Here is an 18,599-nt window from a genome sequence, read left to right on the forward strand (position 1 = left end):
AAGCACATACTAAAGCCACAGATACTATTTCTCAAGGCAATGATCTGGCAGACCGAACAGCTAAACAGACAGCTCAGACCCCACTAGACATGACGAAATCACAGGTACCATCAATGTCCAAAGCCATGACAGTTAGGGATCCTTCCAAGGATGTACAAGACATACAGACACATGCTACTCTAGACGAATTGAAGAAATGGTCGGAACAAGGAGGGATACTGACTGATCAGGGTTGGATGACTAAGGGCAAAGAAACATGGTTTCTTCCTGATGCGATGGTACAAGTGATTATCAATACTGCACATAGTCCTGCACACTTAGGAGAAAAAGCAATGCTAGACAGCTTACAGAATATATGGTTCAACAAGCACCTGCGTGCAGCAGTGAAACAAAAGGTCAGAACATGTATGATCTGTTGCCAATTCAATCCAGGTAAAGGCATTCCAATGGAACAAGGTGGATTCCATCCACCTGACCATCCTTTTGAAGTCCTCCAAATGGATTATATCCAAATGGACAGATGCAGAGGTTACAAATATGTCCTGGTAGTAGTATGTTCCCTATCAAGATGGACAGAGGCCTATCCAGTCCCTGATTATACTGCTGTAACTACCGCCAGACAATTGGTGCGAGAGTTTTTCCCACGTTATGGATTACCGCGTGTCGTATATTCCGACAACGGTCAGCCTTTCTCCTCTGAACTCATGAAACAGGTGTCCCTTCTGTTAGGGTATACCTGGAAGTTCCATTGTGTACGACATCCTGAGGCAGCAGGCCTTGTAGAAAGATCATAATCAGACCTTAAAGATAAAACTAGCAAAGATTTGCGCAGACAAAGGCGTAGATTGGATGGTAGCCCTGCCGGTTGCCCTCTTTTACATGTGAATGGTAGCCCATTCTAGAACAGGCTTATCTCCCTATGAAGTGGTCTTTGGTAGACCACCGAATATGTGGGGCACTCCAATGCCTAAAAAGATCACTGATGTTGATAGTAACATGCTGACAGATTACCTGGCTTCCTTGATGTCTGCACTACTCTCTTGTCGTTCGCAGGTTGCTGCCGCCTTCCCTGACAACACCCAGGTCAAGGAACATTCCCTCGTTCCTGGGGATTATGTAGTCATACGGAACTTTGATAGAACGAGTCCTCTTGAGCCAAGGTGGAAAACGCCCAAGTTGGTATTATTGACCACGAGGACCGCTGTTAAAGTCGAAGGACGGAAAGGATGGGTTCATCTTCATCATTGTAAACGCTACTTTGGAAATAACGATTCGTTTAAAAAGGACATAAAGACTTCAGACTTTGAGCCCCCTTCACTAGAGAAGACTCCCCAGCAGGAGTACAAAGCTAAACTTAGATCTAAAAAGTCAGAACCCGTTTGATCAATTAAGTCCACTAGGTGGTGAAGCGGTTGAACATGTATTCTGGCTTGCATAAGATCTTGGATACTGCGGATGAGAAAAAGAGCAAGATGAAAAGCAAATACTGTAAAATATTACGTGGTAGATGTATAGTGACTTTGGTTTTTTTATTTTTTCTGTGCATAACGATAATATGTATCAGCTTAATACTACATGCCATTTTTCCTCCTATTGCCTCACTCTTACACTCTTCTACTAATGATACCATAAAGCACACATTTAGTGATCTGCCATCCCATGAGCTATCATATCGACTTGCCTTACGCAACAATACCTTTATTCAGATGCTGCACCATTCACATCAGACTAGCAATGCTACAGACTGCTGGGTCTGTGGCCGACTTCCCCCGTATCAGAAGGTGAAGGGAGTGTTGCCTCTTTTCCCATTTCCATTCTCCCATAATGGTTCTTGCGGAGCATGGTTTGCCTTAATGACATCCATCAACGGTGATGCCAAAGAATGTCAAGACAAGGAGTGTAGGGGCGACTGGGTATGGGGTAATTTGAATAAAGTCATGAATAAAGCATGTTTCCCAGATGAAGAAGGTCTTCCCCAAAGGAAAGGTACAGATCTAGAAAATGAAGAGTATCTGCAAGGAAATGCGACCCTTGACTTTATAGTGTTGAATGTCAAGCCCATACACAATTTAAGTCCATCCTCAATCACAGTCCTGCCAGTAAAAGGGAACTTGTGTGTCAGAAAAGAAGGCTCTGTACATTTGGGGCACAGCGAGTGTAACACTATAATAGTGTTTAAAGACAAAGGAAAGTCTTACTTCAGAGCATCACGACACACCTACTTTATTTGTGGCCAGACAGCCTATGTACAACTGCCCTTAGACTGGGGTGGGACGTGCTATATATCATTTCTTTTACCACCCGTTTTCTTGGCCCCATCTAACTATCATCAAAATCTCCAACTAGCACTTATCAGACACAGACGAGGGCTCGATGCCTCCGGCATTGACCAGACTGAAACAGCTTGGGAGCAATATACAGATTTCAACAAAGGATTCTTTTTCTTCATAGGTCCCGTCCAGAATAGTAAACTTATCCGCAGACTAACAAGGATTCTAGAAACAGTTGCTAATGAGACTGCATCAGCCCTGGGGAACTTGACCCAGGAACAGTCTGCTATGAGAATGGTCGTTCTTCAGAATCGTCTTGTTCTTGACGTCATCCTAGCGGATAGGGGCGGGGCCTGTAGGGTCATCGGTTCCAGCTGTTGCGTTTTCATACCTAATAACGCACCGTCTGTATACAAAGCAATAACAAGACTCCACAAGATTGCCCAAAGCATTCACCAAGACCCAGGCACGTGGACTTGGTCCAGTTGGCTCTGGGAAATAATATCAGCATGGGGATGGAAAGTGTTGACAGTCTGTGGACTAATACTACTGATGATATTCAGTTGTTGCCTATGTCTGCAGTGTGGCCCGGCCATTTGCGGCCTGTGTGCTACTGCATGTGTTCCACATCCCCATTTACAGCGCATTGAAAATGGAAAAATAATGCTGCAAGAACAGATTGACCGTCTCATGAGAATAGATATGACATGAGGGTCCACTAGGGGACAAGGAGGGAATGAGGAAAATAAAATATAAGGCCTATGTGTCCCCGTGTGTTCCCCACCACTCATGTGCACATACATGTAACCTATGTATTTCCCCTCCATGGCCTGTCTATCATGATGCTTATGCTATAACGTGGCCTGCCATCATCCAGTCTCCCATGAGAGAAACGACAATTTCTGCTCTGAGGCCTACACGTTTTGCATCATGTTTTCCCGTATTTCCATTATTGTGGCTCAGCCAGAGCCGAAAAGAGGTTTCAGGCCTCAGAACGCTCTGAAAGCTGTAGCTGCGTATCCTTGGCCTTGCACACTTGGGCCTCAGACAAAGGGGCCCTGTCCGAGACAGTATTGAGCACGGTTATCTGCTTACTCCTACCGAAACCACATTCCTGCCTGGAGAAGGAGGGATAAACATGACCCATCTGCAAAGGAGAAAGCCTAGCCTGCCTGTCTCTTTTTGTGCGATTACAAAGCTCACGTCAGTGAAAAGCCCATAGCCCCCATGTAAGACTTCAGCAGTGAACGAAGAAATAAATGCCACATTGGCCCTTGGTGATGGGCAACCTATGTCACGTATCAGTCCCTGCTCCAGACTTTAGATATCAGATAATACAAGATGTGCTGGTCGCCCTGACACTGAAGGCCTCATTTTCAGACTCCCCGGTTGCATAGCAACCCTTTCACACGTCAGTTACACGTCATGCTCGAGTTGAGCACAAGTAAGGCAAAGTTCCAGTAAAGTTCCAGCTGATCACGCAACCCCCTCTAGGCATCCACCCACCTATGACACTTACCTATTATCATCAAGTGGACGCCCACCTTCACGCCTACTTACACACCCACATGCTCTTATCTCATTCTCTCTTGCTCCGCCTGAAGCACTCTTGCCTACGTATATTATTACAAACATATATATACTGTACTCTGTGAATAAAGTTTGAGAATATTAAGAATATCTTTTTGAGAATCCTGGTCCTGATCCCTTGTGGTGATGGAACTATTCTCCCTATAACTCGAGTTATTGGAATAAAGCCCTTTTGAACCTGATACCACAGACTCAGCCTCTTGCTTTATGCATGATCATATTGATAAAGAAATTATGAGTGCGTAATACTTTATTTACGACAGAAGTTACAAACGCTGTCCAGTATAGCTTCTCTGGTTTGCTCTTGCAGGACTAGGAGGCACAGGAACTCTTCTTCTGGATGAATCGTTTGGTCCAAATACCTCACCCAAACTAGTAACTGGGCCACATCACCTATATCTATTGACTCATCCATGGCTAGGCTGAAGAACAGTGACTCCGACTGCTTTGAGCACCTTCTCCTCAATGTTTTCCCCCATTTCCTCTATTCTGCATGCACACGAGGAATCAGATAGCTGTAATGCACCTATTTCCTTTAAAATGCTGGCTTTATTACTATAGTTTGCAAATAGAATTTCAGCTGCAGAAGTAAACATTTCTTCACTAGATGTGCCTCTGTGACAGATGGACCGACACAGCCTCACTACCGACTGACCAGCACCATCTTGCAATCGATTGACCAACACAGTCTTGTGACAAAAGGACCACTACCTCGGTTTGTGACAAAAGGACAGCGTGTCTCAGCTAGTGACCTCTGTGAGCAACACCAAAGCAATACAAACTGGTGTGTAAAAACTGAGGCATGCACAATGCGATTAAACGTTTATCTTTAGCACACATATTGGCCTATATCCATTCTTAGAGACCAGAGAAGCACATTAGAGAAAGGGATATTGCAACTATGTTTGCAACTCGACGGGTATCCTAGTTTCATGGCTAAAAGGTACCCCACTTAACCACATCTAGTTTGTCTGCCCACCCCAGAAGTGACAGCATCAAACAGCACTGAATTAGAATGCTGCAAAGAGGAGTGATAATAATGCCAACATATGGTAAGTGATCGGCGGGCTAAAGACCCCTTTTATAGAATTGTTTTTTAAGATGCAATAGGTCACCAAGCAACAGCGCATGCGGACGATCTGCAATCTCGGCCTTAAAAAAAATATGAAGGTCACAAAATGGAAATCAACTGTGGAAGAAAATAATGGAAGAGACCCAAACTAATACAGGACTGAAGCATATGTTAAGGGTGATGAGTATTCAAGACAAACATTTTTTTTTTAATGTGCCAGAAGTAGGATTGGCACTTTTCCCAGTTAAAAATACTGGATATTTGCTCACCTCTTAAACTGATTTGTTAGGGACAGGGCACAGATAAAATCTGTAACTGGCATATATTATATACATACATACATACACACACGCCTCTCTTGCCATAGCAATATTTCAGCAGTTGTATTCCTCATCCACACACTTTCACATAGAAGCACATTTATATTTGGCACACCTGACTCATTGCTCTCTGAGCCCTGCAGAGACAGTCCAAAGATTGGATGAGCATTCTGAACCTATTTTTGACCCACTGATGGGTATTGTGAGAAGTTTGCTTTGCCTTAGGCTTGAACTGCACAGTTCTCAACTGGGCCCGATTACAAACACTTGGGCACAACCTGAAAGCAATGAGATATGGAGGCAGCTCTTTTCACAGTACAGTACACAGAAGTAATCTATTGCATGAAAATACCTACAAAAGCACCACATCCTAGAAGAAAAATAATAAAACACAGAATTCAAGAGTAAATAACGTGAAAAAAACAACAACATGGCTGTTCCCAGCCTGGGAGGCCGATTTGTTTATTTATTGACTGCAGCTGGTGAGGAGGCTGGGGTGTGGGTCAAGGCAAATACTGGTAGTGCTCCATAAGGCCCCCCCCTCCCAGGGTGATGCCACTAGTTTTAAGGTTCTGTAGGTGCCCAAACACAGTAATTAAGTCACCCTTATAATTAGCAGCAATCCTTTATTAGAAGTGTCAGACAGTAACAGAAAAGAGAACAGCACCAAAATGAAAGTGGTCCCCATTTGTGAATTACATAGGTAAAACAAGCATTTGCAATGCAATAGATCTCGCATTTGCAAAAGTCTAAGCTATTGGCATTGTAAATGATAATGCCTTTTATTTAGGTGTTTAAAAACCTGCAAGCGGTGCTTAAACACCGCTTGCAGGTTTTGGAAACACAAATGAAGGGCAATGCCATTTACAATGCCAATAGCTCAAACTCTTGCAAATGCAAGATGTTTGTGGAACCCGCACTTTAGCTTTCAACCTCGTGGGCTACTAAAGCCCGGGTGCCGTGATAGCTTCAAAAGTAAAGAAATGGAAACAAACTTTTTTTCCCGTTTACTTTTGAAGCAATCGCGGCACCCGAGATCTAGCTTAAGATGTTGAAAGCTAAAGCGCGAGTGCCGCGATTGCAACAAAAGTAAATAAATAGAAAAAAAAATGTCGACTGCATTTTTTTTCTCTATTTACTTTTGTTACAATTTTTTTTATTGTTTACTTTTAAAGCAATCGCGGCACCTGCGCTTTAGCCTAAGATGTTAAAAGCTAAAGCGCGGGTAACACCAATTTGCGAGGCGTGCCCTGCTGAAGAAATGAAATGAAAAAAAAATGCATTGAGGGAGAGAATGGCCATAGAGCTTGGAGTCTGTAATTAAAGCCTACTGAGTAACAACACATGTAACGGGGTGTCCTCATGGGAGGTTGCAAGAGAAAAGATGGTACTAAAGGGAGACTACTAAGCCTATTGACCAATGAGAAGCCACCATTTACGAAGGACCGTGACAGAACCCAATTAAAAAGATGGCCGGAAAGTGGGCAGAGCTTTATGACCCATCCTGAATACAGCATGTATTGAAGAGACAGCGCAAGCGCTTTCTAAGCAAGACCTAATAAGTGGACCATGTTTGCAAATTACAAGTTTGCGCTGCACTTACACTGAAGAAACACTTTATTATATAGAAATAAACCATTTACTTACCTTTGGTAAAGCACTCACTGATAGAGGCTTATTTGCAATGATATGAGTAGTGTTCGCCTATAACACGAATGCAGTTACAGGTGAGCCAGCATTCACCTGTAAACAGACATGCAGAAACAAGAGGGATGCTGCTCACCTGCTGATAGAGAGGCTGGTTTTAACATACGTAAAGAGGCATGCAGTGACATGGGTGGCATGAGGGACAGGGTCAAACTGGGACACAAAATAGGCCCCAGTACCAAAATAAAAATGGCCCCGTTTAGTAAATTAGAAAACTAAAAACGTGGCCCATGTCAGCAAATTGGGACCGTTTTTATCTTGCAAGGACATGCTATATAAGGTTTTTGCAAAGTATTTTCTATTACAGTGTTTTACACAGAAGAGAAACATTTTCAAAATACATCAACCAACACGTGTCAAATTCGCTATTTCATGCGTACCGCGCAGAACTTTTTCAGGGCTGAAATTATATTCAACACAGATGTTCAAACCTTATTAGTTACCGCATGTAAAAAATGAGGGTCTATCCACATATGAAATAGGTATCACACCAGTCTAGAAAAAAATGTTTTTAATGAAACTGAGAAAATGTGTTTTGTACATTTAAAGAACTGTTGCAAGCATGTAGAAAAAGACTGGAGATTGAAGAAAGTTAAGTTAACCTGGAGGAAAGAAAACACTCCATGACCTTAACTGATATTGACAATCACGGACCAAAAAAAATAAAAAAAGTAAATCTTCATTTAGGCACTTTCAACCTACTGACCATTGCTGCAGTTCAATAATTTACAGGTTCACAATGTGGTGGATAGAATTAGCGCATGCACCATCAAAACTGGCATATAATTATATCCAGTTGCACAAACATCCTGGTTTTCATAAGAAGGTTTCAGACTTGCACTGAAGCATCAACAAAACTTGTCTCTCTCATCTGCAATCACGTAATGGCTAAAATCAAACAAGTCATGGCATTAAATAATGCCATAATTGTTCACCAGTGTGTCACAATCTATAACAACTCGTCTCATGATGTGTGTTCACACGTGAGATCGTGCACTCTGGCACAAGTGCAGATGGAGCCATGACAAGAAGGCCAGTGATTCATACCCATATGTCGAGAAGCATTGGCACCCATTTGGCCATTTTGGCAGCACAAAAAAAAAAAGGAAGCGAGCAGCCCAATGGCATTTTTCAGTTAAATATACTTTATTGCAAACAGACAAACATGCATTTAAGCCAGTGGTTCTTAACCTGTGGTCTGGTGGTACCTAAGTAGGGGGTCCACGGAGGCATATGACCTGCAACCATTTTCAGTACATATTTATAATCATTTTGAGCTACATACTTGCAAAAAATGGGGCTCCTCCCAAAAAACTAGTATTTAATGAAACTACTTGACGTTTACTGTATTGCTTCCCCAATATAATTGATATATGTATTGATAAAAATAAAATATATACATGTTAAAAATTATCATAAGCATTTTAAAAATGCTATTGTTAGTTCAGGACAGAGCACAGTGAATGCGCAGGTTTGTTTCAAAATGCTTCTACCTAAACTAGCAATCAGATTCTGATGAAAAACACTTTCGAATCGCTTATGAATTTGTAGTAAATTATATACGTTTGCACTTTTAAAAAGGCTGTGTTCTAACCGCTCAGAGATCTATGCACATATACACTAGTAGACTGTACACAATGCCCTTCCAGGCTGCATGTTCTCCCATTCACAGCTTTGCCTCGGTAGACGCATACAGCCTCCAAGAAACTAAACTTCTTGTACTAAAAAAGGGTGCATGTATTTTTCAGCAGAGCTGAAATACTGCCGCAGCCATAGTGCCATTTCCCAGTAGGCAGCATGCACTCTCCAATAAAAGCAGCTGCTCTTCTAGCTTTTATGTAATCACTGTGTCACCTTTTGACACTTAAGCCCTGCATGGTCTCTGGGTTTCAGATTGGGAGGAGGGAGGGGGGGGGGGGCCGGAGCGGCCATTTTGTACGTTTTGGGCTACATTAGGGGATAGCCCAATTTCGTAAAAGTAGCCCAAGGGTTATATATGCCAGTTACGCGCCTCCCCAGCCACCATTTTAGGTTTGGTGACCTGGTGGCTGGGAGCGCTAGTAGTAGGATTTTTTTTTTCCGTATTTCTGTTGGCGATCGTGTCGTAGGAATTATTATGGCAGGCGGGGATTATCGAGTGCTGGAGGCGATTCGCCTGTTGAGCGAGGCGGGGAGGATGGATCTCCTCATACCGGAGGCGCCGTTAGCAGTGCGCCCAATGAGGCGCGTGTCCGCGGGGGTGGCGGCCGCCGTCGCGGCATGTTCGCCCCCCAGGAGAGCGTTTGGCGGCACGGTGAGTGGCAGGGGCTGCACGTATGCGAGGAGCGCAGCCCCTGGGAGTGGGGAGGCAGCGGGTGTCAGCGCGGGTGGGGCTTTGTCGGAGCGGGGGCGGGGACGAGCGCCTCGGCGGGGCAGAGCGTCGGGTGCCCCCCCGTCGTGGGCTAAATCTGGGGAGAGCCGCTCCAAAGCTGTGGGAGCGGCCGTAGGGCGGGTGGAGCGCGGGGACACTCGTGGCAGGGCCGCTCTTCTGCCAGGGGAGCGGCCCTGGACGCGCCGCGTATGTGGGAGCGGTCAGGGAGGGGCGGGGACGATGGGGGCGAGGCTGAGCAGAGAAATCCTCCGGCGGGAGTATCACGGGGCAGAGGAGAGCTGCCCCGCTGTATGGAAAGCAGGGAGAAGGTGCGGAGGGCAGAGTCAAGACGGCACAGGCCTCAGAGGAGGGAACAGCGGGGAGGGGCACGCTGCAGGGCTCACAGGTGGAGCGGGCTGCAGCCAGGGGCCTCGCGTATGGCAGTGGCACAGGCCACAGAGAGGATTTGAGTCAGGAGGACAGGAGGATCGCACGGGGAAGGGGGGTGGGTGGGGGTGTCCTCAGCGCGGTGGGGTTTGAACAGGAGACGGTGGGCAAGGGGTTATCAGCCCTCGTCGGTGGAGGGGTCGGGGGTCATGCGGACGGGGGGGTGAGGGGAATGCAGCAGGGGGGGGGGCTCCCCGGTGCTGTTTGACTCGGAGGGAAGCGAGCGGGACTGGGACGGCCTGGACATCTTCGAGTCCTGGGCGGAGGGGTTGAGGGGTGCGACCGGGCAGGGGGTGGAGGGGAAGGGCCTGGGGGTGCGGGGAGCGGGGTTGCGGCGGAGGCCCGGGGGTTGGGCGGGGGAGGGTGAGGGGGCGGAGCCGAGCGATGTGGAGGTGGGGGACGGAGAGGTCGTGGATCTGAGCACGGTGGGGCGGGCGTGGGTAGCGAGTACGTTGGGGGCGAGCAAGCGGGGATGGGATGGGAGTCGGAAAGGAGGTAGGCCCAGCACACCAGACCATTCCTTTTCTTTTCAGGCGGTGGACCGACAGTTTGACCGTCGCGGGGTTCCGGACTTGGTAGGGCTGGGAGCGGCTCGACGGCACCAAGGAGAAGGGAGGGTGGAGCCTCGGGCGGTGTATCCTGTACCGGCGAGGGATCCCGGCGCGGCTGGCATAAGTAGGCCCGGTACGGGCCCGCCAGCCCCAACACCCACAGGGTCGCAGCGCCCCGGGGGGCAACGGCAATGGAACGACGCAGCGGAGGATGTTTGTTTATCACGCAGGCAGTTGGCGCCACCAGCGGGGGGTGCTGGGGGTGTAGGGCAGGAGGAATTGGATTATGAGGAGGATAGCATGGAAGAAGGGGAGTTGCGCGATGTGGTGGATGACAGGGAGGGGAGGCCGAGTAATGTTGTGGCTAGTTTTTTGCAGGTGTCACGACGCCAGGCGAGGCCCACGGGTCCGACATCGAGGTGGGAGACCAGCTCGGCCCCCAGGACAGGACGCTGTGAGGAGCGTCGGACGGAGGCACTGGCGCCAGGTAATAAAAATTTGCTCGGGCGCCCTGTGATGGTATCCAGAGGGGTGGGGGGGGTCTGTTGGTGAAGGGGGGGGTAGGGGGGAGGTTGTGCAAGGGAGCGTATGTGGTGGATGTGGCCGTGGGCACGGAAAGCACAGGTAAGGGGGAGGAAAGCAAGGGCGACAAGAGTTTGACGGACAAGAAAGGGACTGTTGACGCAAAGGCAGGGGATGGGGAGACTAAGTTGGAAAGTAAGGAGCTGAAGATCAAACGGTTACCGTATATGGGGGTAACGAAGCCCTTGGGGGCGCATTTGATATTGACAACGAAAGAGATGGTCTGGAAAGGGGAATATGTGGAGATGCTCAAGCTCCTGCACAGGGAGGGGAGGGCAAAGGAGGGCTCTAAGGAGGAGGAATTTGAGTTGGCTAAGCGGCCTAAGGTGTATTTGGATTTGGATTTGGATGTGGATTTATAGAGCGCATAGCTACCCTTGGGCATCCCAGCGCTAAGAGGACTTAGTTTATTCCCAGTGGGGTCGGAGCAGGAAAATGTTTAGGGGAAGAGCCAGGTTTTTAATTTTTTCCGGAATGCTAGTAAATTCTGCTCACTCCTCATGGGTAATGGGAGGGAGTTCCATAGTTTAGGCGCGTTATAGGCGAACCTGCGGCCACCCGATCTTGCCTTTTTTATTCTCGGGATGGATGCCAGTACAAGTGAATCAGATCTTAGATGACGACTAGCTTTGTGAGGTTTCATCAAGGATCGGAGTATTGGGGGGCCTTTATCTTGCAGAATTTTGTGCGCTATACAGAGCGTTTTGAACGTAATGCGCTCTTTTACTGGGAGCCAATGTAGGCTCTTGAGGGCAGGTTTCGCCGAATTCTGTGCTTTAGTTCCCGTGAGGACTCTAGCTGCGGCGTTTTGGGCCACCTGGAGTTTTTGAGTGACTGATGCAGGGGCTCCCAAGTATAGGATGTTACCATAATCAAGTCGTGAGTTGACCAGTCCCTGCATCAGTAGTTTCCTGGAATGGAAAGGGATCAGGTGGAGGATCTTACGGGCCATACGGATTAGGCCGAAGCAGGTCCCTGATGTTTTCCTGGCGTGGGTTTTGAAGTTAAGGTCCTGGTCAAGCCAGATGCCTAGACTTTTGACTTCTGTTTTGGGAGTAGGGTAGGTGCCCATGCAGGCTGGCCAGGAAAGGTTAACGGGTAATTTGTGTTGATTGCCCAGTAGGAGGATTTCGGATTTGTCGCCGTTAAGCTTGAGTCTAGAGTCCGACATCCATTGTGAGATCCCTTCTAGGCAACTGGCCAGGTTTCCTAAGCTAGAGTCGGAGTGGTTAATGGACACAACCAACTGGGTGTCGTCAGCGTACATCACTGACTTGACACCAAAGGGAGTGATGATGTCTTCGAGAGGGGCCATATAGACATTAAAAAGTGTGGGGCTAAGGGAGGAGCCCTGAGGGACCCCGCACTGCATGGGTAGGGGTTTGGACGTGGAGAAGCCGTCTGAAACCTGGAATGATCTTCCCTCGAGGAAGGATTTAATCCATGCGAGGGCCGAGTCAGTGATTCCCAGTTGGCTCAGCCGGTGGACCAAGATGGAATGGTCCACCGTGTCGAAGGCGGCACTTAGATCGAGGAGAATCACTGCCACTGATCCTCCTGCGTCTATGATGGCTCTCGCCTCTTCGACAACTGCGAGCAAGGCGGTGTCGGTGCCTTGGCCCGGTCTAAAGCCAGTCTGGGAGTCGCGTAGTAAGTGATTGGACTCCAAAAAGGAGGATAGCTGTTTGTTAGCTATTCGTTCAGCCACTTTACTAATCCCTGGGAGGAGTGAAATCGGCCTGAAGTTGGAGGGGTCTAGAGGGTCCAGGTGGGGTTTCTTCAGGAGGGCCTTGACCGTAGCCTTTTTCCAATTGGCTGGCACGGTGCCACTCCTGAAGGAGGCGTTTATTAGATAGGTGAAGGGTTGGGCAATGGTGGGGGCGACCAGTTTCATCTTACTGATGGGGGCAGGGTCCGCTGGTGAGCCACTTTTAACAGCTTTCATGGTTTCTAAGAAAGCTTCCGTGGAGATCTGATCAAAGGCTCGCAGGCAGGGAGCCTCCGGCAGAAGGGGGGGTGCGATAGGATGGAGAGAAGCAGAGGGTGCGGGGAGTGAGGTGAGTATTTTGTCGATTTTTGCGGAGAAGAAGTTGGCCATTTGATTACATCTCACACCTTCTGGGTCAGGAGGGGGTGGAGGGTCCTGGATTTTGGTGAGGAGCCGAACTATGTGGTATGTTTCCTTCGCTGAGTTAGCTGCTGCCGCAATCTTTCATTCAAAGAAGGTGGCCTGGGTGGATTTAATTGCGGCTTTGTAGAGCTTGATAGCGCTTCTGTATTCGATTTTGGAGGCTGTGGACCAATTTTTCCTCCAGGCGCGTTCTAATTTTTTGCAGCTCTTTTTTAGGGAACGGAGTTCCTGGGTGTACCAGGGATAGTTGGTCGATTTGTTCCTGCTAGGCATTGGTTTGGGTGGCAGAATGGTATCTAGGGATTGATGGATCCAATCCTGTAGCTGAGTTTCTGCTAAGGACGGGTCTTTGTCCAGGAGGGGGGAGGTGGAGGATAGAACCTGAGCCCAGGCGCTTTTGTCCAGTTTTCTCCACGGGCGATCCAGGGGTTGGGGAGGGGGTTTACCCATAGGTTCGGTGGATAGCAGTAGCTCGAATAGGACCAAGAAGTGGTCTGACCATGGAGTGGGGATAGGGGGCCTAGCTGTGAGACGGGGGAGGTTGGAGAACACAGGATCCAGCAGGTGACCTTTGATGTGAGTCGGGAGGTTATTGAGTAGTTCGAGGCTGAGTGAACCTAGGTCGGCTTTGAGGTCCATCGCCGGTTTATTAGAGGGGTCGTCGAGATGGAGATTTAAATCTCCCAGTATCGTAAAATTCGGCGTAGTACAGGCCAGGGAGGAGACAGAGTCAATAAGTGACTCGCAAAAGTGGCGGATTGGTCCAGGGGGACGATAAACTAATAGTCCCGAGAGTGTGAGCGATGGTGGGCGACTCACTGAGAAGAGGATGTTTTCGCAGTCCAGTATGGGACTATCTCTGAATTGACATGCAAAGTAGTCTCTGTAAATAACAGCGATTCCTCCGCCGATGCCTACAGGTCTGTTGTGGAATTTAATCAGGTAATCCGGTGGGAGTGACTGAACGATATCAGGCTCTGATCCTGCTGCGAGCCATGTTTCCGTTAGGAATAGGATTTCGATGTCGGAGTCTTTCAGGAGCAGATTAATTTCCGTTTGATGCTTTGGGAGGGATCTGCAGTTAAGCAGGGCCATATTGAGGGAGATGGGTTTCAAAGTTGGCTCTAGATGGAAACTGTACGAGCATGAACGACAGCGAGAGTTCCCTTCAGCGAGCGAGATCGAGTTGCTGCAGGAGGGGGTTGGGGGAATTCGGAGTTCCAGCAAGGTGTCCCTGGAGTAAGTGGTGGCCTGGGGAGGGCGAACCAGGGGTCCGGGCTCTGGGCGCGGTCTGGCGCGGACGGGCGCAGACGGGCTTGCCTTAGGCGCGCCTTCGGCGCGCAGACGGCGCTCCCGCTGCGCTCGTCCGCTGCGCTTCCTGAATAGACACATTTTAGTAGAGAGGGGGGGCGTGGTCAGCGAGGTGGGCGTGGCCTGAGTGCTCGACCAGGTGTCGTCAATTAGGCAATGTTCCCAACGTCAGCGCTAGGGTCCGCTGCGTGGGGGTGCTCAGGGAGATAGGCAGTGAGTTAAAAACACACACAGTATCAGGTGACTCCAATATTTAAAACAAGCAATCTCCCGGCTTCCGCCTCAGGAGCAACAAACAGTCTTCTGGGCGCGTTCGTAATCAGCGCGCCTTATGTACTGAATGCGGGGGGCGTGGTCAGCGAGGTGGGCGTGGCCTGAGTGCTCGACCAGGTGTCGTCAATTAGGCAATGTTCCCAACGTCAGCACTGGGTCCGCTGCGTGGGGGTGCTCAGGGAGATAGGCAGTGAGTTAAAAACACACACAGTATCAGGTGACTCCAATATTTAAAACAAGCAATCTCCCGGCTTCCGCCTCAGGAGCAACAAACAGTCTTCTGGGCGCGTTCGTAATCAGCGCGCCTTATGTACTGAATGCGGGGGGCGTGGTCAGCGAGGTGGGCGTGGCCTGAGTGCTCGACCAGGTGTCGTCAATTAGGCAATGTTCCCAACATCAGCGCTAGGGTCCGCTGCGTGGGGGTGCTCAGGGAGATAGGCAGTGAGTTAAAAACACACACAGTATCAAGTGACTCCAATATTTAAAACAAGCAATCTCCCGGCTTCCGCCTCAGGAGCAACAAACAGTCTTCTGGGCGCGTTCGTAATCAGCGCGCCTTATGTACTGAATGCGGGGGGCGTGGTCAGCGAGGTGGGCGTGGCCTGAGTGCTCGACCAGGTGTCGTCAATTAGGCAATGTTCCCAACGTCAGCGCTAGGGTCCGCTGCGTGGGGGTGCTCAGGGAGATAGGCAGTGAGTTAAAAACACACACAGTATCAGGTGACTCCAATATTTAAAACAAGCAATCTCCCGGCTTCCGCCTCAGGAGCAACAAACAGTCTTCTGGGCGCGTTCGTAATCAGCGCGCCTTATGTACTGAATGCGGGGGGCGTGGTCAGCGAGGTGGGCGTGGCCCGAGTGCTCGACCAGGTGTCGTCAATTAGGCAATGTTCCCAACGTCAGCGCTGGGTCCGCTGCGTGGGGGTGCTCAGGGAGATAGGCAGTGAGTTAAAAACACACACAGTATCAAGTGACTCCAATATTTAAAACAAGCAATCTCCCGGCTTCCGCCTCAGGAGCAACAAACAGTCTGTTGACGATAGAAAATTCGACGGCGGCTTTTCTCATTTATGCTAGTGTGTACTGTGAGAAATTCCCGGAGAGGTCAGTGGCCATGTTTAAATACATGGACGTCATACGAAAGGTGCAACTTACAGGAGGTGGGTATGCCTGGGCCCAGTACGACAAGGAGTTCCGGGCGCGCATGGCTTGGGATACGGAGGCGAAGTGGGGAGAGCTGGACACGGATTTGTGGCAGCATACGATGGGTCTCGCGGGGTCGGGAAAGACCATTTTTACGGCCAGCGGGCTACCGCAGGCGAGAAAGGTGCGTGCTGGGACTATAATAAGGGATCGTGCACGTGGGAGTATTGCCGTTTTCGGCATGAATGCTCCGGTTGCGGGAAGCGCCATGCTTTGGTCAAGTGTTGGGGGGACAAGGGTCAGTCACAAGGAGGTCAGCAGTGGCAGTCGGGAGTCTTTAAGGCAGGGGGACAGCAGCAGTCACAGCAGTCGGGAGGGGGAGGGGGTCTAAGGGGCCTGGGCCAAAGGGCTCATACTCCGGTTAAGGTGGAGATTTTGTTGGGGGCTCTGCGGGGGTATCCGGACAGGGAGGCGGCAGAGCGACTACGGTGGGGGTTTCTGGACGGGTTCAGGCTGGGGTATGAGGGTCCACGGTTACGGAGATGGGCAGACAATTTGAGATCAGCACGGGAGCACCCACAGGTGGTGCAAGCGAAACTGGATAAGGAGGTACAGGAGGGCCGCATGGCGGGACCCTTTCAGGATTGGCCGTTGCCTAATTTGATTGTGTCACCCATTGGAGCGGTGCCAAAAAAGAGCAGGGACAGTTTCGCCTTATACAGCATTTGTCATGGCCGGAAGGTGGGTCGGTCAATGACTTTGACGAAAGTGCGGCCATTGTATCCTACTCCTCTGTTGACGTGGTGACCGCAGGCGCAACAGCACAGATGGCAAAGTGCGACATAAAGTCTGCTTTCCGGCTGCTGCCAGTTCATCCAAATGACTGGGATCTGTTGGCCATACAATTCGGCGGTCACTGGTACGTGGACAAAGCATTGCCGATGGGCTGCTCCATGTCTTGAGCACTTTTTGAATGTTTCAGCACGTTCCTACAATGGTTGCTTACGGAACGGACGGGTCACCAAGGAGTGACGCACTACTTGGATGACTTCTTTTTTGTTGGCACCTCAGACTCCATGGAATGCCAGAGGGCTCTGGACAGTTTCAATGAGATCATGAGGGAAATGGGCGTGCCACTGGCCCCAGAGAAAACACAAGGGCCAAGTACGGCACTGGCCTTTTTAGGCATTGAATTGGATTCAGGTCTGATGGAGGCACGCCTCCCGGCGGATAAAAAGCAAAACATGCTGGAGCTGCTGACAAGTGTGTTGACACGACAGAAAGTGACGGTCAGGGACATACAAGTGTTGCTGGGACATCTCAATTTTGCCTGTAGGGTGGTCAGAGTAGGGAGGACGTTTTGTAGGCGACTGGGGATAGCTTTGGAGGGGCAGAGGCCCCCACACCATCATGTTCGGCTGTCAGCCGGGGTGAGGGAAGACTTGAGGATGTGGCAGTTTTTCCTGTGTCAGTTCAACGGGGTGCCTTTGATGAGGGAAATGGACATGGTGTGGGATGTGCAAATTTTCTTGGATGCAGCGGGTAGCAAGGGGTTTGGGCTGTACTGGCAAGGGAGGTGGTGCGCAGAACCCTGGCCCGCAGAATGGTTGGAGGGGGGCAGGAGTATTGCCTTCTTTGAATTCTTTCCCTTAGTGGTGGCGGTCACTCTGTGGGGGGCTTTGTTAACCCACAAGAAGGTCACGTTCAGGATTGACAACATGGCAGTGGTGCAGGTTGTCAATCGGCAGTCGGCACAGGACAAGCAGGTGCTCAAGTTGTTGAGGGATTTTGTGCTGGGGTGTCTGAGGCATGATATGGCGTTTCGCGCGGTGCATGTGCCAGGTGTGGACAATGACATTGCGGATGCCCGGTCTCGTTCACAGTGGGGGAGATTCCGTGGGCTCGCCGAGGATGCGGACGTGAACCCGACCAGAATGCCGAACCAGCTATGGGAAGTAGGCAACACCGGATGCTACAATTGGTTCTAGGCTCCTTAGCACAGTCTACGAGGTTGGCATACCGGGCGGCTTGGGAGGACTTTGTCCGTTCGGGGGCGCAGTGGCGGGTTTCCTGGGTGGCACGTCAGGAGGATGTTGTGCAGTTCATATTGGACTTGGTGGAGAAAGGTCTTACGAAGGTGACGATTGTGGGCAAACTGGCGGGGATTGCTTTCGTCGGGAAATTGTTGTGGGGCTACGCCCCCTCCGCGGGGGAACTGGGTGCACGGGTTTTGGAAGGTTGGGCGCGGGAATGTGGAAGCATCGCCCGGGTGAGGAAACCACTGTCTTGGGAGCTGTTGGAAGGGGTGATTGGGGTGTGTTTGGATGAAGGTGATGTAGCGCTTAAAAGTTTGAAAATTGTAGGGGTGCATTATACTCACTGTTAGTCGGCACCCGCATATAATCAAATGTGTACTCAGGTATTTTGTGTGCAATGTATTACGAATTGTATAACCTATATCGATTTTAATAGAAGTGCCAGCTATGTACGAGCACATTGTAAAGGTATTAGAGAAATGTATAGAGTTTAGCCTACATGAAAAGTAATGTGGTGTTAGAAATGTGTAACTTAGACTTCGTGTCTGTGGACTGTTTAGTTTGACCACTCATGAAAGAAAGACGTAAATGTCAATACTGTGATTTAAACCTGCTTGTGTAACCGAAGTAGTGGCCAGAATTCGCATATATCGTTGAGGCGAAAGGCCTGGTATTTTCTTATGTTAGCCAAGGGCAATAGGCCAAAAAGGATTTATTTCAGTAGAGGTTTTAGGCTGTAGTAAATTGCAACTTTAAAGATGTGAAGAATGTCTGCTTTGCATGATCTCACCCCAGGTGCAAGGACAGTTGCTCGTTA

The sequence above is a fragment of the Triturus cristatus genome, chromosome 10, assembly GCF_964204655.1.
Source record: "Triturus cristatus chromosome 10, aTriCri1.1, whole genome shotgun sequence".
In the NCBI taxonomy this organism is placed as follows: Eukaryota; Metazoa; Chordata; class Amphibia; order Caudata; family Salamandridae; genus Triturus; species Triturus cristatus.